The sequence below is a fragment of the Rhinopithecus bieti genome, unplaced genomic scaffold, assembly GCF_001698545.2.
Source record: "Rhinopithecus bieti isolate Rb0 unplaced genomic scaffold, ASM169854v2 scaffold_6113, whole genome shotgun sequence".
Classification (NCBI taxonomy): Eukaryota; Metazoa; Chordata; class Mammalia; order Primates; family Cercopithecidae; genus Rhinopithecus; species Rhinopithecus bieti.
In genome coordinates, this window is record NW_016805390.1 from 445,677 (window position 1) to 470,517 (window position 24,841).

Sequence of the window (24,841 nt, forward strand, 5' to 3'; positions counted from 1 at the left end):
ATGGCAAGAAAATGTGATACGTATTTTTGAGAGGAAACAGTCATGGAATGAAACACAAAGAGAATGCAGATGTTGGAATTGTCAATCATAAACTTTCAAATACCTATGAGAAACTGTTAAGGGGTCTAGCTGAATGCATAAACAACATGAATAAAATATAGAGCATTCCAGGAGATCTATGTAAACTAACAAAAATATCTTAAGGAAAATACTTAGGATCTATAATAATACAACAGTAGAAAATGATGGGGCTGTTAGAAGACTAATTACAGGTCAATAGACAATGATATAATTTAATCACAAAAGACATTAGTGTCCAAAGACAAAGCATAAGTGGTCTCTTAGAGAATATAAAGTGATTTAACACTCATAAAGTCTCAGGGGAATAGAAAAAAACGGGATATATAAAATACAGATAATTGCAGAGGTTTCCAAGGATGCTGAACAGCATCAAAGTGCAGATTAGTAAGTGCAAGACAAGTTAAAAAAAAAAAAAAAAACTAGATCTAACTATTCTATAATCCAATAAATATAATAAAAAATAGATCTTCATGGCATCTAGAGAAAAAAATGCACCTTATACATGAGGGCAAGTTATATGAATGGTAATATTTTATTAGAAACAATAAAAGCTAGAAGCAAGTAAAATTCAACCTTTATTGTCTTCAAATAAAATAATATCAATTTTGACTTTTATATCTACCAAAATATTCTTTAGGAACTAAGGTGAATTAAGAACCTTTTAGACAGATCAAAGCTAAAATAATTTGTCATCATAAATCCCTCACAAAAAATGATAAAATTTTAGGCTGGAGAAAAGATTCCTTCCTTCAGATGTTGAAATTTTGCATCTGAAGGAAGAAATGAAGAGCCCCATAAAGGTAAATATGTGAGTGAAATAAAGGACTGATATTGGTAACAAATTTGCTTGTTTGTGGGTGCCTACCTAAGTATATATGTAGACACATGCACACACTTGAAGTATGTGCGTGTGTGTGTTCCAGCCGAATTGAATAGTGATTGCATTTACTCCCCCAATAAATCAGTATAACAGATAAAACAACAATTTTTAGACAGCGTATGCCTGCAATTCCTGATAGATGGTGTTGTGGGAAGTCAGGGACCCTGAACGGAGGGACTGGCTGGAGCCAAGGCAGAAGAACATAAATCGTGAAGATTTCATGGACATTTATCAGTTCCCAAAATTAATATTTGTATCATTTCTTACATCTGTCTTTACTGCAATCTCTGAACATATATTCTGAAGATTACATGGACATTCATCACTTCTCCAGTCAATACTCTTATAATTTCTTATGCTTGTCTTTAATCTCTTAATGCTGTTAACCTTCTTAAACTGAGAATGTATGTCACCTCAGGACCACTATTGCACAAATTGATTGTAGAACATGTGTGTTTGAACAATATGAAATCTGATTATAAAACATGTGTTTGAACAATATGAAATCAGTACACCCTGAAAAAGAACAGAATAACAGCAACTTTTAGGGAACAAGGGAAGATAACCATAAGGTCTGACTGCCTGCAAGGTCAGGTAGAATACAGCCATATTTTTCTTCTTGCAGAAAGCGAGTAGGAGAAATATCACTGAATTCTTTTCCCAGCAAGGAATAACCCTGGGGAAGGAATGCATTCCTGGGGATAGGTCTACAGAAGGATGCTCTGGGAGTGTCTGTCTTATGCAGTTGAGATAAGGACTGAAACATGCCCTGGTCTCCTGCAGTACCCTCAGGCTTACTAGGATTGGGAAATTCCAGCCTGATAAATTCTAGTCAGACCAGTTGGCTGCTCTCGAACCCTGTTTCCTGTTAAGATGTTTATCAAGACAATGCTTGCACAGTGGGACATAGACCCTCATCGGTAATTCTAATTTGCCTTGCCTTATGATCTTTATTGCCCTTTGAAGCCTGTGATCCTTGTGATCTACTCCCTGTTCGTACACCCCCTCTCCTTTTAAAATCCCTAATAAAAACTTGCTGATTTTGTGGCTCGGGGTTGCCATCATGGCTCTACCAATATGTGATGACACCCCCAGAGGCCCAGCTGTAAAATTTCTCTCTTTGTACTATTGCTCTTTATTTCTCAGACAGGCTGACACTTAGGGAAAATAGAAAGAATCTATGTTGAAATATTGGGGGCTGGTTTCCCTGATAAGATGGAAAACGTAAAAGGTGAGCTCCATGATTTTAACACTTTATTGCCTGGAAGCAGTTTTGAGGCAAAAGAAATGAGAAATGAAACAAAGTACAGTACTTATTGAGTATATAAGACAGAGGTTGTATTTCAGGGAGACCAGAGTAGCTACAACTTGAAGTTGCAAGTTCAAGTCCTAGAAAGAAGACAACTGGGGGTGGTAGTATGGGCGTGGGAGGAGGGAGAGAGAGGGAGAGAATGCTCAAAATAGAGTATTCTCAAGTCTATGCTGAAATTCTATTTTATGAATGAGAAACAAGTTAAGCACATTGGAAAGATGAGAGTAAAATAATTATTTCTAGAAGTCACACAGGACAGGTTGGCTGGATACTCCAAATGTAACTGGACAAATTGATGCAAGAAAAAGATGAACTCAGGAATTCCATTTCTAAGTTCAAATGCCACATAAACGACTGTATTAGTCTGTTCTCATGCTGCTAATAAAGACATACCTGAGATGGGTAATTCATAAAGAAAAAGAGGTTTAATGGACTCACAGTTCCACATGGCTGGGGAGGCCTCACAACCATGGTAGAAGGCAAAGGAGAAGTGAAGTTATGCCTTACATGGAGGCAGGCAAGAGAGAGAGCATGTTCAGGGGAACTCTCCTTTATAAAACCATTAGCTCTCATAAGCCTTATTCACTGTCATGAGAAGAACATAGGAATGACACACCCCCATGATGTAATTACCTCCCACCACATCCCTCCCATGACATGTGGGAATTATGGGAGCTAGAATTCGAGATTTGGTTGGGGACACAGCCATACCATATCATTTCACACCTGGTTCCTCCCAAATATCATGTTCTCACATTTCAAAACCAATCATGCCTTCCCAACAGTCCCTTAAAGTCTTACTTCATTTCAGCATTAACTCAAAAGTCCACAGTTTAAAGTCTCATCTGAGACAAGGTATGTCCCTTCTATCTATGAGTCTGTCTAATCAAAAGCCAGTTAGTTAGTCTGTAGATACAATAGAGGCACAGGCGTTGGGTAAATATACCCATTCCAAATGGGAGAAATTGTCCAAAACGAAAGAGCTACAGGGCCCATGCAACTTCAAAATACAATAGGGCAGTTATTAATCCTTAAAGTTCCAAAATGATCTCCCTTCAAATCCATGTCTCACATCCAGGTCATGCTGATGCAAGAGGTTGGCTCCCACTGCCTTGGTCAGCTCTCCCCTATGGCTTCCCAGGGTATTTCTCTCCTTCCGGCTGCTTTCACGGGCTGCCATTGAGTGTTTGTGGCTTTTCCAGGTGCACGTTGCAAGCTGCTGGTGGATCTACCATTCTGGGGTCTGGAGGATGGTGACCCTCTTCTCAGAGCTCCACTAGGCAGTGCCCCAGTGGGGACTGTGTGTAGGGTTCCAGCCCCACATTTCCCTTCCATGCTGCCTGAGCAGAGGTTCTCCATGAGGGCTCTGCTCCTGCAGTATACTGCTACTTAGACATCCAGGCATTTCCATACATCTTTTAAAATCCAGGTGGAGGTTCCCAAACATCAATTCTTGACTCCTGTGTTCCCACAGGCCCAACACCACATGGGGATTGCACCCTCTGAAGCAATTGCCTAAGCTATATGTTGGCCCCTTACAGTTGTGGCTGGAGCTGAAACAGCTGGGATTCAGGACACCATGTTCAGAAGCTCCATAGAGCAGGGGCCCCTGAGCCCAGCCCATGAAACCATTATTTCTTCCTAGGTCCTCAGTCCTGTGATAAGAGGGGCTGCCACAAAGGTCTCTGATATGCCCTGGAGACATTTTCACCATTGTCTTGGTGATTAACATTGAGCCCCTCATTAGTCATGCAAATTTCTGCAGCAGGCTTGAATTTCTCCTCAGAGAATGAGTTTCACTTTTCTATTGTGTCATAAAGCTGCAAATTTTCCAAACTTTTATGCTCTGCTTCCTCTGGAACAGTTTGCCGCTTTGAAATTTCTTCCACCAGATACCCTAAATAATCTCTCTCAAGTTTAAAGTTTCACAGGGCAGCGGCAAAATGCTGCCAGTCTCTTTGTATAGCAAGAGTGACCTTTATTCCAGTTCCCAACAAGTTCCTCATCAACCGAATCCACCTCTGCCTGGACCTTGTTGTCCATATCACTATTACCATTTTGGTCAAAGGCATTCAAGTGTCTAGGAAGTTTCAAGCTGTATCACATCTTCCTATCTTCTGAGCCCTATAAGTCTCTAGGAAGTTCCAAACTTTCCCACCTTTTTCTATCTTCTGATCCTTCCAAACTGTTCCGACCTTTTCCTGTTCCCCATTTCCAAAGTCATTTGCACATTTTCAGATATCTTTACAGCAACACCTCACTTTTCTGGTACCAATTTACTGTATTAGTCTGTTTTCACACTGCTAATAAAGACATACCCATGACTGGATAATTTATAAATAAAAATCAGTTTAACAGACTCACAGTAGACATGACTGGGGAGGCATCACAATCATGGCAGAAGGTGAGGAGGAGCAACGTCACTTCTTACACAGCGGCAGGCAAGAGAGAGAGAGCAGGTGCGGGGCAATTCCCCTTTATAAAACCATCAGATCTTGTGAGACTTATTCACTATCATGAGAACAGTGCAGGAAAGTCCTGCCTCCATGATTCAGTTACCTCCCACCGGGTCCCTCCCATGACATATGGGAATTATGGGAGCTACAATTGGAGATTTGGGTGGGGACACAGCCAAACTATATAAATGACCAAACAGCTTCAGTGTGTGGCCTGAAGGACGCTTTTATTTTCTATAGTTGCAGGGCTGAGAATGCTTAAAATCCAACAAAGAATCTCAGTATGTACCAGATGAATTACAATGAATGTTGACTGTCTAGCTTCAAAGGTTATTTATTGTTAAAGTGAGGGCATTGTTAGAAAACAATAGGATCTTGTAAATTGAAATGTGAACACATGGGAAAATCCTGTTAAGGCTGGGGACATTGAGACCCTAAATTCTCATGTCTTCTTTGCTAGTGGAAGAAGCTTCCCAACTCCCAGTAAAAGCAGCCTCCTTCTCCCCAGTAGTAGCAGCTTCTCTAACCCCTCTCTACTTGTAGCTGGAGGGATTAGCCCTGCATTGCATGGGGATACTGTATTGTCCTCCTAAGAGGCAACTGTAATGCAAGACAATGCTGATTATCCTCAGGAACCACCCACACTACCCCTCTTTGATTGTAAGCCTGTAACTAGGCTCAAGTTTCAGCAGGATTCAAAAGTTAAAATACATAGTATGACCCATCAGGAGGTGCATACTCTACACTCCAGAAAAATAACTACATGAGTTTTCTGATATATACTGGCAGAAGTCCAGGGAACATGTGTAGGAATGGATATTAAGGGTATGAGATAATGGATAAGGGTATGGTATAAGGAATCAGCATCCAACACTTGGTCTTGTTTCTCTTATAACCAGGATTTATGGGGCTAAGAATCAAGGGGTAGAAATAGGAGTGAGACCACTTACCATTCCCCCTAGTGACCCACTAGCCAATTTTTTCTTCCTGTTTGCACAATCTTATACTTTGCTGGCCTAGAGGTTTTACTTTCAAAGGCAGAAACACTTCCACCAGCAGTCGCAACAATGATTTCATTCAATTGGATGTTAAGACTGCTGCCATGCCACTTTGAATTCCTCATGTTTCTGAATTAACAGGTGATTAAAGGCATTATTTCTGTGTTGACTGGAGTGATTGATTCTGATTGCCAAGGGGAAACTGAACAACCACTCTACCATAGAGGTAAGAAAGAGTATGTCTGGAATACATGTGATCACGGTCGGTTACCCTTCTTACCATGCCTTATGATTAAAGTCAATGGAAGACTATAACTCAATTCAGTCAGAGTTACTAATTGCTCAGACTCTTTACAAATAAAGATTTGGGTCACCCCACCAGGTAAAAAACTACTACCAGCTGAGGTATTTGCTGAAGGCCAAAGGAATATAGAATGGAGAGTAAAAGAAGCCAGTTGCAAATAGCAACTATGACCACATGGTCAGTAACAAAAACAAAAAATCTAATTATCATGAATATTTCTCCTTATTTTGTTATTGACCTGTATATATATATATAATACACACACACACATATATTTATATATGTATATAGAATATTATTTTCTTATTCCCTTATTATGTAACATAAGATGTATTGGCTTTCTATCATAGTATTTAAGTAGTATTGATTTTCCATCATAGTATTTACTTTCTGAGATATCAAGAACAGTAAACATCATTCAAGAACTGTACCTCCTCTTCTAGGGAAGGGGTGAATTCACTTTTGTTGTATGCAGGATAGATGCAACATGTTAGGAGAAGTTATGGTCTTGTTATTGTCTTATCTGGTTATTTATTATGGTATAAGGTGATGCATATGGATGTCAGGTTGACAAAATCAGGTTTTATGATGGTTATTTTATGTGGCACCTTGACTGGATTACAAGGTATCAAAATATGTGTTTAAACATTATTTACAGTGAACCTGTGTGGGCAGTTCTGAATGAGATTAACATTTGAATTCTTAGAATGGGTAAAGTAGATTACCCTCCCCAATGTGGATGGGCCTCATTCCATTTGCTAAAGTCGTGAAAAGAACACAAAGCTGAGCAAAAGACTCTCTGCTTGATGGTCTTCAGCTGGAATATTGTTTTCCTCTTGCCTTCAGACTTGGACCAGAACTTAGACCCTTGTCTCTGCTGGTTCTCAGACCTTTGAACTGCAGATCTTGGGACTTCTCAGCCTCCATAATTTTTTATAATTTTTCTCTTTACATACACACACACACACAGAGAGAGAGAGAGAGAGATTGAGAGAGAGAGAGAGAGTCGTGCAGAACAAATATCCTCTTTGTTTTGCTTCTCTGGGAATATCTGACAAATAACCCAAATGTCCAACTATTGAGGAATGGATAAACAAAATTTGTTATATACTACAATGAAATGCATTTGGTAATAAAAACCAATAAGAAAATAATACATGCTGCAATATAAACCTCAAAAATATTATGTTAAGCGAAAGAAGCCAGATTGAAAAAAAAATATGCATTGTATTTATGTAAAATATCCAAATTAGGTGAAATTATAGTGACAGAAACTAGATGAGGAGTTATTAGGGTGGGAAGGAAAGAATGCACAGCGGCTTCTGGTGGGCATGAGATTTCATTTTGGATTGATTAAAATGTTTTCTGATCACATTGAAGCAGGATATTTCCCTGACTCCTTCTCAAGACTGGTGACGGGGTGCCCCGTTTACTTAACCCACTGCTTTCAACTCCTCATGGGAGGGAGCACGTGAGTGAACGAGGCGGGAACTGGAGTACTTGAGCAGTAGGACCAGCTGGCCACTTTGGGACCAGCAGGAGCGAATTCTACTCACTCGGACCTGCTGTGCTCCACCCCTCGCCCGAGGGAGTGCACAGGCGAGCGGGTGCAGGAGTCAGGGCAAGTACTTCTGGGTGCTGGCCGGAGTAAATTCTGTGCAGGACCTGTGGCAGCATCTGTGGGGATACCTGTAACTCCCGAAGCCCCAGTGGGCATGTTACAGTGCTCTTTTAGTTCTGCTGTCCACAGATGGCTCCAGTGTTAACAGCTCAGTGGGCCCTTTTGTATCTGCACTTGCTCCAAGCTCTTGTCTCGCATCCAGGAAAAATGAGGTCGCACGAACAAACTGAAGGATGGTAAATGCAGGGGATTTTATTGCCAGTGAAAGTGTCTCTCAGCAGGAAGAGGAGTGGAATAGAGGATGGGGGAGGTGTAGGTAATCTTCTCCTGAAGTCCCTCCATCTCTAGCCAGAATTCTTCTCTTAAGTTACACGGTCAAACTGTCCCTCAGAGGTCAAACTGCTTCTCTTGGACATCCAGCCGTAGTTGTCCTGGCATCCAGCTGCTTTTTCTCTCCACGTTCAGAGGCTTCTTCTCTTCTCTCCTGCTCTGCCGTGCTGCTCCGCTTCTCTGCTGCTCTGCACGTGGAACCTGGGGATTTTATCGATACAGGATGGGGGTCAGGGCAGGCCAGGGTGGTTTTGGGAAAAGCAACATTTGCAGGAAAACGGGGATAATTTCTCACTTTGGGCCGTGGTCTCAGGCTTTTCAGCTTGAGGGTTGGGCTTTGCCAGGGACCTGCCCTTTTCTGCCCAGAATGTCTCTGCCTCCTGTCCCTATCAATATTGAGCTGATGCGTTTACAATTCAATAAACACACTAAAAATCATTGAATTATACATGTAAAATGGGCAAATTTTATGGTATGTAAATTGTATCTCAATAAGGCTCTTTAAAATTTTTTAAGTGAGAGAAAAGTTAAGAATTCATTAGAAAGTTAGAAACAAGAAATTTTAAAGGAAGTTATACAGATCAAAGAAAAACGATACTAGAAGGAAATTTGGATTGGTATAGAAGAATGAACAAAACCCAGAAATGGTTACCATGTGGGTAAACATAAAACATATTTTGCTCATTTAAAAATCTCCTTAAAATGTAATTTACTATTTATGGACAAACAATAAAAATGTATTAGGGATTTATAATATATCAGCATGTAGAATAAATGCATACAAGTAATATCTTAAAAATGGAGGGGGAGACAGTGATGTTTGAAGTTTGATGTGAACTGGCACAGCATTATTTGAAGGTGGATTGTATTCTAGAACCACACTTTCCAGTAAAGAAGCCATTATATGCATGTGACTACTGAGCACCTGAAGTGTGATGAATGATACTATGTAGCTCTAAAAAAGAACAATATTATGTCTTCTGTAGCAACATGGATGGAGCTGGAGGCTATTATCCTTTGCAAACTAATACTGGAACAGAAAGACAAATACTGCATGTTTTCACTTATAAATGGGAGCTAAATGATGAGAACTTACGAACACAAAGAAGGTAACAACAGACATTGGGGTCTACTTGAGGGCAGAGGTAGGAGGAGGGAGAGGAACAGAAAAAATAACTATTAGCTACTAGGCTTTATACCTGTTTGGTAAAATAATTTCTACAACAAACCCTTGTGACATGAGTTTATCTGTATAACAAACCTTCACATGTACCCTCAGACCTAAAATAAAAGTTAAAAAAAAAGAGGTATGATGAGTGTAACTCAGGAGCTAAACTCTAATGTTATTTAATTTTAATTTACTTTACTTTAAATGTATAAAATAAATCAATGTAAAATAATTTCTATTAAACACAAATTTGTTGCATCATGAAAAATAATATTTAATTGGAGTGTGCATGTTGGGTATATTTATCATTTCTAGTATTATATATAAACATATCATCATTATAGTTCCAGTTAAAAGTTGATTATTTAAATTACTTTTATTTTATATGCACCAATGTATCATTGTAAAGACTTCATATAAATATTTGTGAAGACCAGCATAAGTTATAATAATATCATTGCAAATTATAATTACCTTTTAAACTTACATAATTATTATATTATTTCTAATATGATCAAATTATTCTGTCAGCTTTAAAGATGTATGAACAAATTTTAAAATTTAGAAGAAAACCAGAATACTGGTGCAGGACCAAAAATGCAAATGCAAAATAAATTAGTGCAAATGAAAAGTTAAACCAGAAGAGATTGAAAGTAAGTATGTTAGGAATTTCTCTAGGAGATTCCAAATGGAAAAATTATAAGGACTTTCTTTAGCTTGAGTTGATTTGGGTAAAGCAATAGAAAATGTACAATTAATATCTGCAGGAAAATTTTGCCTTCAAAACTTATAATTCACAAATAATTATCATCATTTTGCAACCCAAAAATTTGAATTTGTGGTGGAGTTATATTTTATTTTTGTTAAAGAAGAATATAAACTAGACATGAAAGAACTAAGTTTTTGTCTTGACAGCTATATTAGATCAAAAATATAAATAATTATTAGAATGTTAAAACAGGAAACTAATGTTTCCTTCATTATTTCATTCTAATATATTACACTTATTGAAAATATTTGTGCTTGATTTCTGAAGCCGACTTATTAAATTGTCATGTATTCAGTTGTGAGATTTGTGAAGTCTATATGATAGATGCTATGCATCCTTAAGAGTTTATAGAACTTGCAGAAGAAATAGAAGATAATAAATATTAAATTTATAAACTTGTTTTCTTTGCCACTTATTTCTGGTNATTTGAATTTGTGGTGGAGTTATATTTTATTTTTGTTAAAGAAGAATATAAACTAGACATGAAAGAACTAAGTTTTGTCTTGACAGCTATATTAGATCAAAATATAAATAATTATTAGAATGTTAAAACAGGAAACTAATGTTTCCTTCATTATTTCATTCTAATATATTACACTTATTGAAAATATTTGTGCTTGATTTCTGAAGCCGACTTATTAAATTGTCATGTATTCAGTTGTGAGATTTGTGAAGTCTATATGATAGATGCTATGCATCCTTAAGAGTTTATAGAACTTGCAGAAGAAATAGAAGATAATAAATATTAAATTTATAAACTTGTTTTCTTTGCCACTTATTTCTGGTTCAACACAGAGGAGTTTTCTAGAAAATTGTTTACTGTACTCTTAATTCCAATTGCAGATTTTCTTGAAACTACAGTCTATCAAATATTTAATAATCAAAGACAAAACATGACAGTGTAATGTGTATTTTCTTGTAGATATCACACTGCATGTGAATTGAGTTCAATTTGAAGCTCAAAGAAAGGAAAAGCTTATTTTTACTCAAATAGACACAAAATGTATATTAAAAAGGAAAATTTTCAAAATAGAAATCAATGATAATTTTACACATTTTCTAATGTGAATCAACATGCAGATGACTTTAGTTGTGATTTACAGTGTTTTACACACATATATGGTGAATAAGCTATAAAAATCAAAAAACACTCTATGGGCAATTATAAATTTAGAGTTTCACGGTTTTTAAATTTTTACTTTTACTTATTTTTTAAAGTTTATGGATACGTAGTAGATGTATATATTTATGGGTTACATTAGATACTTTGACATAGGTATGTAAAAAGCAATAATCACACCATGGAAAATGGGCATCCATTTCCATAAGCATTTATCCTTTGTGTTACAAACAATACAATTATGCTCTTTTAGATATTTTTAAATGCACAATTAAATTATTATTAACTATAATCACCTTGTTGTGTTATCAAATACTAGGTCTTATTCATTCTTTCTAACTATACTTTTTTTTTTTTAGATGGAGTCTCACTCTGGTGCCCAGGCAGAATGCAGTGACATGATCTCAGCTCATTGCAAGCTCTGCTGCCCAGGTTCAAGCCATTCTCCTGCCTCAGCCTGCTGAGCAGCAGGGATCACAGGCACCTGCCACCGTGCCCTGTTAGTAGAGATGGGGTTTCACCATCTTGGCCAGGCTGATCTTGAACTCCTGACCTCGTGATCCACCCACCTCAGCCTCCCAAAGTGCTGGGATTACAGGTGTGAGCCACCGCTCCTGGCCAACTATACATATTTTTGTACTCACTAACCATCTCCCCTCCCTTCACACTCCCCCATTATCCTTCCTAGCCTCTGGTAAGTATCCTTCTACTTTCCATCTTCATGAGTTTGATTTTTAACACCCACAAATAAGGGAGGACATGCAAAGTTTGTCTTTCTGTGTCTGCCTCAGCCTCCCAAATGCTGGGATTACAGGAGTGAGTCATCACACCCAGCCTCAATTTAGTTATTAAAAAATAATTACATATGTTTTTAAAAGTTGGTTAGTCTACATTTTAAACTGCATATTTTATGAATACCAAATATGCCAAATATCTCCAATTAAAATTAAACATTCAAATAGAGATGCACTATAAGCATGAAATCCACACCAGATATCAAAGTCTTAGTATGAAAATTTTAGTGTCTTATTTACATAGATTGAAATAATTGAAAGTATATTGAAAGAATTTGAAAAGATAATATTTTGTATAAACTGGTTACATAATATATATCAATAAAATTAAATTCACCACTTTATTTTTATTATTTTTAATGTGAATATCAGAAACTTAGAATTATCTATCAGGATCACACTACATTTCTCTCGAACATCACTTCCTTAGAACAACCTCTAAAAAGGTAAGACAAAGATTTAGAGTAAGTAAGGCAACAGTGGACATAAAATAAAGTCATTAAAATATTCAAATAATACAAGTTCAGGGAAAGAAGAAAAAAGGAGACAAATAGACTTTATTGATTAAAAGCCTTCTATAAATGTATTTTAAGAGCCTGACATTTGGAGGATTTCTGTTTCTGGACAAAAAAAGAAAAATAAAGGAACACACCAAAATATACGCAACAATGTTTCAGAAGACTTTGAATTAGACATTAGACAATGAAGGACAATGATCCTTGAGAGATGGGAAACCAACAATTTCAGCACTCCTGTTGTCTCACCTGTCTATCAAGTTTCCATGACGAAACACAGGGATAGAGGACACAGGAGGCTATACAGGGTGAGAAGATGGATACTGGAGTTTAGAGAGACCAAGGCAGTTAGAGTTTACAGATATAGTAAAAATTAGCAGAGAGCGGCACAGAGAGAGAATTTTACCAATCTTCCCAGTGTCTGTCTTGAGTATTCATCAGAGTACTTATTAGAACATATCTGTGAAGAAATTATTCATATCTTAGGAAAAAATAATGTAAAAGACACAAGTGTAGAGTACCAGGTACTTATAGAGGACTGGAAGTGTGACTTTTCCTACCAGTCAAACTGGAACACCTCATTGCTCATGGAACATTGGATGATATACCCATAAGTTCTTGCATCATAAGTGCATAATAATTAGTCCTACTTTAAACAAGATTTGGCATGACCTAACAAACTTTGAAAGAAAGCCAAAATAATCAAACTATTTATGAGTAATTTAGCTGTTTCCCAAAAACTAAACAGCAGACTACGTGTAGCAATATAAAAATAACTATAACTCAAGAAGACAACATTAATGAGGATTTACATCCAATAAAAAATGCCAGACATTCCAAGAAGAAGAAACTCCATTTAATTAATAATATGGAGAATACTGAATATATTAAAATGAACACATATTAGACAAATATATCAGAATTATCAAACAGGGATGCATAATAATTAAAACTGAATTTCAGATGATAACTACATAATTAGAGACATGGAAGATATTTGAAACAAAGGAAATTAACATTCTAAAACTAAATACTATAATGTGTGAAATTCAATATACAGTAGATAGTACTAATGACAGAATGACAGATTCGATATTACAGAAGAAAAGATTAGTGAACTTGAAGGTATAGCACTAAAACGCTATCTAAAACGAAGCACAAAGATAGTAATTTTTATTTAAAAAGGAAGATTCTGTCAGAGAGCCTTCAGAGAGAGAGCTCAGTGAACAAGTGTGTGTAATGGAAGTTGCTAAAATTGGGAGGGGCAGAAAATATGTAAATAATGACTGAAATTTTCCCAAATGTGATTATAATAAGAAATTGACAGTTGCAAGAAGTTCAGTGAAACTTAAGCCCAAGAAAGATGATGAAAGCTACACAAAAGAATATTATATTAGTCAAAATCAGTGATAAAGAAACAAAAATTAAAAGCAATAAGAAAAATGAAAACACATCTAGAGAGAATCAAATTTTAGAATGACAGCAGATTTCTCACAAGAAACAATGCAAGTAAGAATACAGTGGAGAAATATCTAAAAGTACCTGAAAAAATAGTGAACTTAGAATTCTATACCAAATGAAAATATTTTAAATTCTATGGCAAAATGAAGATTTATTTTTCAGACCTTGAACAGTTGGAAGACTGGTGCTACCCAACATCAAGACAGTGTTGTATTGGTCAAAACAAAGAATAGAACAGAATAGAGACCTCAGAAATAGACTCACAAAAATACAGTCAAATGATCTTTGACAAAAGAGCAAAGACGATATAATGGAGCAAACATATGTTTTCAACAAATGGTGCTGCGAAACTGAATATGCATATTCAAAAAAAATTGACATAGACACAGAACTGTCACAAAATATTAATTCAAGATGCTTCATAGACCTAAGTGTAAAACACAAAATATAAAATTTCTGTAAGATAACATAGAATAAAACCTGAATGACCTTGGGTATGCAATGACCTTTTAGCTACAACACGAAAAATGCAATTCTTAAAAGAATCAATTGATAAAGTGGGGTTTACTAAAATTAAAACTTATCTGTAAAAGATGATGTCAAGAGAATAAGGAGATCAGTTACAGGCAGAAAATATTTGTAAAAAATTATTTGATAAAGAACTGTTATCCAAAATATGCAAAAACTGTTAAAACTCAATAGTAAAATGTACATTCTAGGCCAGGCATGGTGACTCACATCTGTAAACCTAGCACTTTGGTAGGGTGGATCAGCTGAGGTCAGGAGTTTGAGACCGGCCTGGTCAACATGACAAAACCCCATCTCTACTAAAAATACAAAAATTAGCTGGGCGTGGTGGTAGGTGCTTTTAATCTCAGATACTCTGGAGGCTGAGGCAGGAGAATCACTTGAACCTGGGGGGCGGAGATTGGTTGCAATGAGCTGAGATGGCATCACTTCACTCTAGCCAAGGTGAAAGAGCGAAACTCTGTCTCAAAAAAAAGAAAAAAAAGCACAGTCTAATTAAAAAACACTTGAGGCACCTTCCCAAGGAAGATATACAGATGTCAAGTAAGCATATTTAAGGGTGTCCAGCATCATATGTCATTAAGGAATTCCAAATTAAATGACAATGAGATACACCATGACCAAATGGAGTTCATTCCATGTATGAAATGCTGGTTTGGTATTTGAAATGCAGTTATTGTAACTTACATTAGCAAGCTAAAAATGAAAAATGATATGATCATAATGGGTACAGAAAAGGCATTTGACCTATTAGAATGGCTAGAATACTAATGACTAATCCCATTAATACTAAAAACATATTAGACCTATTAGAATGGCTAGAATCCAAAACGCTGGCAACACCAAATGCAGGTGAGGCTGTGGAGCAACAGGAATTCTAGTTCATTGTTGGTGGAAATCCAAAATGGTACTGCCACTTTACAACACAGTTTTGTAGTTTCTTACAAAACTAAGGATATCTTAACCTATAATACAGGAATCACACTCCTTGGTATTTACTCAGATGAATTGAAAACTTACGTCCAAACAAAACCTGCACACAGATATTTACAGCTTCTTTATTCAAAATTGCCAAAATTTGGAAGCAATCAAGATGTCCTTCAGTAGTGGATTTATAAATAACCTGTGATTCATCCAGACAATGGAATATTATACAGTAGGGAAAAAAGAAATGAGCTATCATGCCGTGAAAAGACAAGAAGAAATTCAAATGCCAGTTCCTAAGTGAAAGAAGCCAATCTAAAAAGACAACCAACTGTATGATTCCAACTGTATAAAATTTTGGAAAAGGCAAAACTATGGAAACAGTAAAAAGATCTGTAGTTGCCAGGTATTGGGGGAAGGGAAGAAAGAATAGGGAGAGCACAGAGGGATTTTAGGGCATTGAAACTATTCTTCATAATACTACAATTGTAAACACATGCCATTTTACATTTGGTAAAACCCATAGAATATAGAACACCCTCATGTAGACTATGAACTTTGGCTACTAATGATACGTCGAGCTAGATTTAGGTCAGTCAGTTGTAACAAATGTACCAATGTGGTACAGATTGTCAACAGAAAGGAAGTTGTTTGTGTGTGGGTGGGACAGGAAGTAATGAGACTTTCTGTACTTTCCATTGTGTTTTGTTGTGAACCTAAAAACTATGAAGTTTGTCGATTAAAAAAAGAAGGCAGAACAAGAGGAAGAGGAAGAAAAGAACAAAGAACAGGTGAAACAAATTAGAAATAAAGCAAGGTGATAGACTTAAACCAAAATATATCAATAATTTCACCAATGTAAATTGTTAAATATCTCCAATTAAAAGGAAAATATTATTTGATAATAACCTGGATATAACTATATGCCGCCTATAGGAAAGAATTTATATGTAAAAACTTATAACCTTAAAAGTTAAGGAAGGAAAAAGGTTAAAAGTTAAAGGAAGGAAAAAGATATAGCATGCTATTACTAATCAATGTAAAACAGAAATGACTATATCTATGTCAGACAAAGTAGATTTTGGAGCAAATAATATCACAAGTGATAAATATTCTGCCATAATCATAATGGACATAAACAAATATTTTGGCTACTTAAAATTATAAAGTAAAAACTGATACAATTTGAAGGAGAAATAGCCAAACCTATAATTATAGTCAGATGTTTCAATACTCTTCTTTCAATAATTAATAGAATAAGTATACAGCAAATCACTAAAGAATAGAGAGACAGGTACAAAATCAACCAACTTTACCTAATTGACATTTGTTGAATACCCATCCATCAAAAACAAAATGCACAATCTTTTCAAGTGCACATGGAACATTTACCAGAATAGACTATATTCCGGGCCGTAAAGCACTGCTAAAAATGGGGACATGAAAATGCCAAAAGTTAAATACTTTCCTAATTAAATCTGGTATAAGTATACATTTTTTAAGCAACATAGAATTTATGATGAAACTCACTATTAGGTATATTTATGAAAGGTTTAATTCACAAGGAAAGTATTTTGAAACTTTAATTGCATTATATAAAAAGCCTTAAAATAAATAAAGCAAGATTTGATAGAAGTCTAAAGCAACAGGCGACATCTGTTGACATAGTATGTGATTGAACACCACTAATGTAATCAACAATTTCCTCCTCAAGCACGTAACATAAATTTACAAAAATCACATTACTAAGCTATGACAAATGGCTCAATTTTAAGTTTTATTGAGTTATAATTCCCTATAAATTCAGTAATTTTAAAGATACAAGTATTCCATTTTTAGAAAGTTTACACAGTTGTACAACTATCAGGACAATCTAATAATATTTCTATTACTGCAAAAAGAAACCCGGGCCTCACTTGCAGTCACTCTTTTCCCACGGCCAGCTCAGACAAGTGCGAATATATTTTCTGTCTCTACGGATTTGTCTTTAGACAAATCATATAAATTAGTCATATGATACGTGATCTTTTATGCCTGTGTTCTTTCACTTAGGGTAATGATTTTGAGGTCCTGTGTAGTAGGATGTATTAATGCTTTGTTCTTGTTCAACGCTGAACAGTATTCCATTGTATTAATTCACCAACTGATGGTCATTTTTTTTCTTCTGCATCTTGCATATTATGAATAATGTTGCTATGAACATCCTTGTACAGGTATTTTTATGGAAATACACTTTCTTTCTTATGGAGTGGTTATCTAGGAGTGAAATATTTGGTCATATGGTTAATTTATATTCAACTTATCAGAAAACTTTCCAAAGTATTTCTACTATTTTACATGGCAAATAGCAAAGTACACTGTTTCTAGTTTCTTTAAATAGTCACCAATGCTTGTTTCTGTATGTCTTTTGGATTATAGTCATTCTAGAGGGTTTGACATGATATTTCATTGAGGATTCAGTTTTTAATAATTAATGATGTTGAATTGACCATTTTTTGTGCCTATAAGTCATTCATGCATCTTATTTCATTATATATTCATTCAAGTACTTGGTGAATATTATTGGGTTTGTCTTATTAGGTTATATCATATATATGATATATATATATAGTTCTATATACATAGAAATACAAATTTTATCAGATATATCTGATGCAAGCATTTTCTTAGCCCATTTTGTAGCTTGTTAGTGTACTTTTTAAATGTGACTTTAAATGAAAAAATAATTTTGATGAAGTTCAAATATCAATTTAAAAAAATTCCATGTGATGTGTTGTCACATATGAGAAATCTTTGCCTAACTTAAGGTTATGAAGATTTGCTGCTCCTATGTTTTCTTGTAACTCTTAAATTTAGGTTTATAATTGTGTTGGGGTTCCCTAAGACCACTACCAAGTTTGGTGATTTGCTAGCTGGACTCACAGGACTCAACATAAAGCCATACACTCAAGTAAGATTTGTTACAGTAAAAGGACACAAATAAAAACCAATAAAGGGGAAAGATACATGGCGGTTAAGTTCAGAAAAAGCAGGTACAAGCTTCCAAGAGTAATTGTAGAATCACAGAGGAGGCATCTAACTCCTCTGGTATCTGATTGTCACAACACATGTAAGATGTTGCGTATTAGGAAAGATGATTACAGACTTATGGCGTATGGTTTTTCCTGGGGGCAGGTATTATAATGTATCCTGTCCTTAGCATCTATGAAAACTCCAGACTACCAGAAGGAAGACAAGTATTCAGAATAAATCATATTTTTCATACAAACCACTTAGGCACATTAAGCCATGCCTATCATTTAAGGAATGGTGAGAACACTCCTGAAATTCATTCTCAGGCATTAGCCATGGGCCCATTTAGCAAGCATGCTAATAATTTCTAATGATAGTATTCTCAGGCCTGCTATGTTAACTCTTTTCTGCACAATAATCCACTCGAGTTACTTTTTGTACACGGTATGAGATAAGGTTCTGATTTAATCTTTTTGCATGAGGATATCTAACTGTTCCAGAATAATTGGTTGAAAAATGTATCCTTACCTATTGAACTGCTTAAGCACCTTTGAGAAAATAAATTGACCATAAATTTAAGGATTTTTTCAGGATTCCAATTCTAGACCACTGATATATATGTTTACACTTATGTCAATATCATATTTGATTACTGCATTGTAGTAAGTTTTGAAATTTGATAGTGTAATTTATCCAATGTTATCCTTCCTTATCAAGATTGCTTTGGCTATTTTCAGTTCTTTGAATTTTCATATACATTTTGGATCAGCTTGATAACTTTTAAAAAATATCAGTTGGGATTTTGATTAAAAACTTGCTGAATCAATATATTAATTTGTGGGAAATTTACATAAGCCCCCAAACACTACCTCTCCAATCTGTAAATATATCTCTTTATTTAATATTTCATAATCTCTTTCAACAATGTTTTATAGGCTTTTATAGTTAACTGTTACAGTTCTTCTTTAAATTGATTTCTAAGTACTTCATTATTTTGATGTTATTGTGATTTAATTAATTTCATTTGCATTTTGTTTATTCTTAGTATATAAAAATATAATTATTTAAAAAATTGATCTTATGCTCTGAAATATGGTTGGCCTTGTGGATTCTGCAGGATTTTCTATATTTGAAATCATATTGCCTATTAATAGAGGTTTTTTATTTCTTCCTTTATAAACAAAATGCCTTCTGTTTCATTTTCTTTCTTTTTTCCCTTGTGAGAACCTCCAGTAAAAAGTTGAATAGAAGAAATGATTGTGGTCATGCTTGTCGTGTTCCTGATCTCGGGGGAGAAACATTCTGTCTTTCACCGTTAAATATGACGGTATGTGTAGGTTTTCTTATTTTATTGTTGTTGATGCCCTTTATCAGGTTGATGAAATTCCTTTTAATCCTAATAAGTTGACAGTCTTTATCATGAAGAGTGTTGCATTTGTCAAAGGCTTTCACTGTGTCTATTGAGATGATCACATTTTTTTTTGCATTTTATTCTATTAACAGTATATTCATTGATTTTCAAATATATCCAGTTGCCTTTTGGATAAAAAATAAAATTTGTTAGTTGGTATACAGAGTTCCGCCTGAGCTGGTATCAACAGTTCTGCTGAGTCATACATTGTTACTCTTGCCCTTTCTTCTCTGTTCTTCAGCCACACTGGCCTTTCTTTAGTAGGCCAAGATAGTTTTCTCCTTTTTATATGCTCCTCTTTCTGGCTAGAAAATACCTCCTATTATCCCACACCTAGTAGTTAACTTAAATTTGTCTTTCAGATATTTTCTTAATCATCTCTTATTAGGAGAAGTCACTTTCTCTGTTGTAAGCTCCCAATGCCCCACCTGGCTTTATCATAGAATTTGCCTCCATTTGTAATTATACAATTTGGGAATAATTAATTCAAACAAAGACTTTGTTATGACTTCATATTGTATCACTAATACATAGCAAAGTACCCACAACGTGATGGGCATCCAGTAAACATTGTAAAATGTGTGAATATATGAGTCACGGACCAAGAAGTGAAAGATTCTTTAGCAGTGTTTTGAGGTATCTGATAAGTTCTAAGAGATGTGATAAGGCATATTCTGGAAACTTCCAGTATTTTCACATGTCTGTGCCATTAAGTTTAGGTTGGACTCTTGCCAGAAATAAAGCTATAATTTTAGATAGGTGTGCCTTAATGAACCTACTATGTCATAGTAAATAATGTTATTGTATCCTGGTTATTTCCAGTTATTCAAGCTTGGATATTTTAGTCATTACTATTTTCTCTCTTTAAATTTCAAACTTAACTATTTAGCAGTCTTTCAATTATTTTTGCTCTACAATGTTCCTTCTATAATTATAGTTTATATTTTCATTATTATAGTCTTCTGCTGTCATTTCAAATTCATTGTGTTTACCTTTAGATACTTCTACATCAATCCTTGTGTCATATGTAAAGGTAAAAGATTTTTTTAAAAAGGGCAAAACACTTCAGAAAAAACTAATAATTTAGTATGGTTTGATTGTCGGTAGAGATGGATGCAACGGAAAGTATGAGGCTTGACACAGATCCAAGTGATAACACTTAATCTTGTCCTGCTTAGAAGTTTTTATGAATCATACAAACTATGAAGAAAAAATTGAAATATTTTAGGCAAAATAACTGTAGTAAAAATCTTTCACTTTCAGGGATAGGAATATTCCAACAGTATAACTAATTAATTTAAAATAGTGAAATTAATAGAGAAGTCAGAGGGAAATTATTATAACCTGCGTCAGTTTCCTTATCTTTCCTGAATTAATGTTTGCAGAATGTTTTAAACAGAGCTTGATGCTCAGGAAAGCCTTGACAATATCCTCTATTATTATTCCTATATGAATTTGTGAGTATTACACTAAAGATAATGTAAATTACTCAAAGTTTCTCCCTCAACAATGAGTATGGTGCATTATAAGTAATGAGCTACTATTTAGTGTCTATTCCACTTTAGCTGCAATTCAAAACCCCAAATGTTGTGAAAACCAAAGAGCAGTTTTTATCATTCGTTGGCCAAATTTGACTTAAACCAGTATCTGGCTAATTCCAGTCTTTACTTATCCCTCTCAATGTAAAATTTCATGTGTTTCATTGTAGGAATATAAATTTTAAAAATAAAAGGTAACTGCTGGGTGTGTCAGATAATGTAAGATATATGCAAATGTACCTAAAATAATCCTGAATTTCAAGATAAATTCAGTTCCAAAGACTTTATTCATTTAATTAATTTATTTATTTATTAATTTATTTGAGACCGAGTCTCCCTCTATCACCCAGGCTGGATTGCAGTGGTGCAATCTCAGCTCACTGCAACCTCCACCTCCCTGGTTCAATCAATTTTCCTGCCTCAGCCTCCCAAGTAGCTGGGATTATAGGCACCCACCACTATGCCTGGCTAATTTTTGTATTTTTAGTAGAGATGGTGTTTCACTATGCTGGCCAGGCTGAGCTGGAACTCCTGACCTCATGTGATCCACCCGTGTTAGCTTCCCTAAGTGCTGGGATTACAGGTGTGAGCCACTGCACCCAACCCCAAAGACTTTAAACAACGAATTGTGAGACTGTAGTATGTTCTCAATAAATACCTGTGGACTAATTGAAAAACAAATCAAGGATAATGCCATAGATACATTATACTCAAAGGAAAGCTATAACGTAGGTACTACTATTATTGACCCTCTTTACAGATGAGAAATGAGATTTAAGGGGAGATATTATTTGCTCAATATTATTTAGTATGTACAGCCATGACTGAGCTCAAATCTGTCTGACATTAAAATTTATGTTCTTAGCCAATACTTTTTATAGCCTGTGCTCTGTACCAGCATCTCAAGAAGCTGCAATACTTTTTAAATGCCAGACATTATTTATTTGTTTATAATACTGTATCTTGAAAAGTACATACACTAATTCTACATAATTTGGGGAGTTTGAAAATTTGTTATTCTTTAATTTCACATTGTAGTAAAATGATATCATATTATCTGATGTCGAATTTTAATTCAGTAGTTCTAATGTTTAAATATTTATAAAATGTGTTTTAAACATTTTGCTGAGCCAAAAGTATCAGATCACACTAGGAAATGCAACCCTTGTAGAAGTAAATAATGTATGCTAATCATCCTCTTCTATTTCTCGCAGATGGTATCACATTATCTGTCAAATTAAACTCATGATTGTGTTTTTATTTTAAATTATATACATAAACTATATCTTAAGAAAAATAGTCATTTCCTTTTGTTATTTTATGTTATTTTCCTTCTCTTCAAATACCTTGAATACAAGGAAGATCATGTTTAGCATTAAAATTCCAAGTTTAATACCCAAAAAGCAAAATACTCATTAAATATACCAGCAGTAATAGGCTTATATGCATTGCTACTTTCTGGATTTCAGTGGAAGGGTTTTGGATGTTTTTAAACACGAAGTGATTTGATTAGAAAGTAAATGAACATAGCTCCTGAATTCTATAAAATGCACATAGGTACATGTTGATATATTAATACCAATGATTCATTCTAAGGAGCAACAAAAGTGGATACTTAACCGATTTATAATTTTTTCCTTCATGAAATGAGATCATTCTAATCTATTCTAACAAAAGATAACTAGGCTAGATTTTACATAATGATGAAATATTATATATTCTCAGAATAGATTTGTGTCTCAGAAAGAGTAAATTCATAAGACTACTCTGATATTGATTTAATCCTTTCAATATATTTTATACAATTCTTCTGTATTCACTTCCCAGCATCTAAGAAGCATTAAGTTTATGACAATTTACCTCAATGAAGGTATGCTTTTTAAAAAATGTACTTAATATTCTCCATTATATTTCATAGACAACATTCTCCATTGAATTTTATATTACCACTGTTCTCCATTTTCTGCCCCAATGCAACACATTCTTCACACCATTTCAATCAGATTTCTAACCTTGTTTTATTTGAAAAGTACACTAAGATTGAGTTCATATTGATAAATCCAAATTGCATGACTCATGTTTTAGGGTCTTAGTCCATGTTTTGTTTTTTTGTTTTGTTTTGAGACACAGAGTCTTCTCATGTTGCCAGGCTGGCCTTGAACTACTGAGCCCAAGTATTCCTCCCACCTCAGCCTCCTGAGTAGCTGGGACTACAGACTCACACCACTGCAACATCTTCTTATTTCATGTCTGAGGTCTTTTCAGCAGTCAACACTTTTGACTACTCTTTCATTAAATCACTGCGTTTCCTTGAAATTAATCTTAAGTTCCTGGTTATCCTTTTACCTTAGTCTACTTTACCCAAATGGTTTTGGCATTTTTTGTCATTTCTTCTCTTCTCCTCTAACACTTAAATGATGAAGTTCCTTGGACCCAATACTCCCTTGGTGATCTCATCTACTCTCATGCCTTCAACACCATTTATCACTTACTAAACTGTATCTTTAGTCCAGATTTGCCTTCTCAGTTATAAACTTGTATGTCCCACTGATACTTGTCATCTTTATGTGTTAGGAAAGTCTCAGCCTTACAATTTCAAATTCAAATTCATATTCCTTTCTTTCTGCAAAGATGTGCCCAATTCATTAATTTAAACATTACTTATTGTTTTCAAATTGAAATCTTGGCATCAACTTTTTAAATTGACAAATAAAATTTCATGTATTTATGGTGCACAACATGATGTTTTGAAATATGTTTACATCAGCCAAGCACGGTGGCTCACACCTGTAATCCCAACACTTTGGAAGGCTGAAGAGGGTAGATACCTGAGGTCAGGATTTCGAGACCAGCATGGCCAACATGGTGAAACACCATCTCTACTAAAAATACAAAAATTAGCCAGGTGTGGTGGCACGCATCTGTAGTCCCAGCTACTCGGGAGGCTGAGGCAGGAGAATAGATTGAACCTGGGAGGTGGAGGTTGCAGTGAGCCGAGATCGCGCCACTGAGCTCCAGCCTGGGTGACAGAGAGAGATTCCATCTCAAAAAAAAAAGAAATGGGCGGAGCAAGATGGCCAAATAGGAACAGCTCCAGTCTCCAACTCCCAGTGCGAGCGACACAGAAGACCGGTGATTTCTGCATTTTCAACTGAGGTACTGGGGTCATCTCACTAGGGAGTTCTGGACAATCGGTGCTGGTCAGCTGCTGCAGCCCGACCAGCAAGAGGTGAAGCAGGGCGAGGCATCGCCTCACCTGGGAAGCGCAAGGGGGAAGGGAATCCCTTTTCCTAGTCAGGGGAACTGAGACACACAACACCTGGAAAATAGGATAACTCCCACCCCAATACTGCACTTTAAGCAAACTGGCACACCAGGAGAATATATCCCACACCTGGCCGGGAGGGTCCCACGCCCACGGAGCCTCCCTCATTGCTAACACAGCAGTCTGCGATCTAACCGCAAGGCAGCAGCGAGGCTGTGGGAGAGGTGCCCACCATTGCTGAGGCTTAAGTAGTAAACAAAGCCACTGGGAAGCTCGAACTGGGTGGAGCTCACAGCAGCTCAAGGAAACCTGCCTGTCTCTGTAGACTCCACCTCTGGGGACAGGGCACAGATA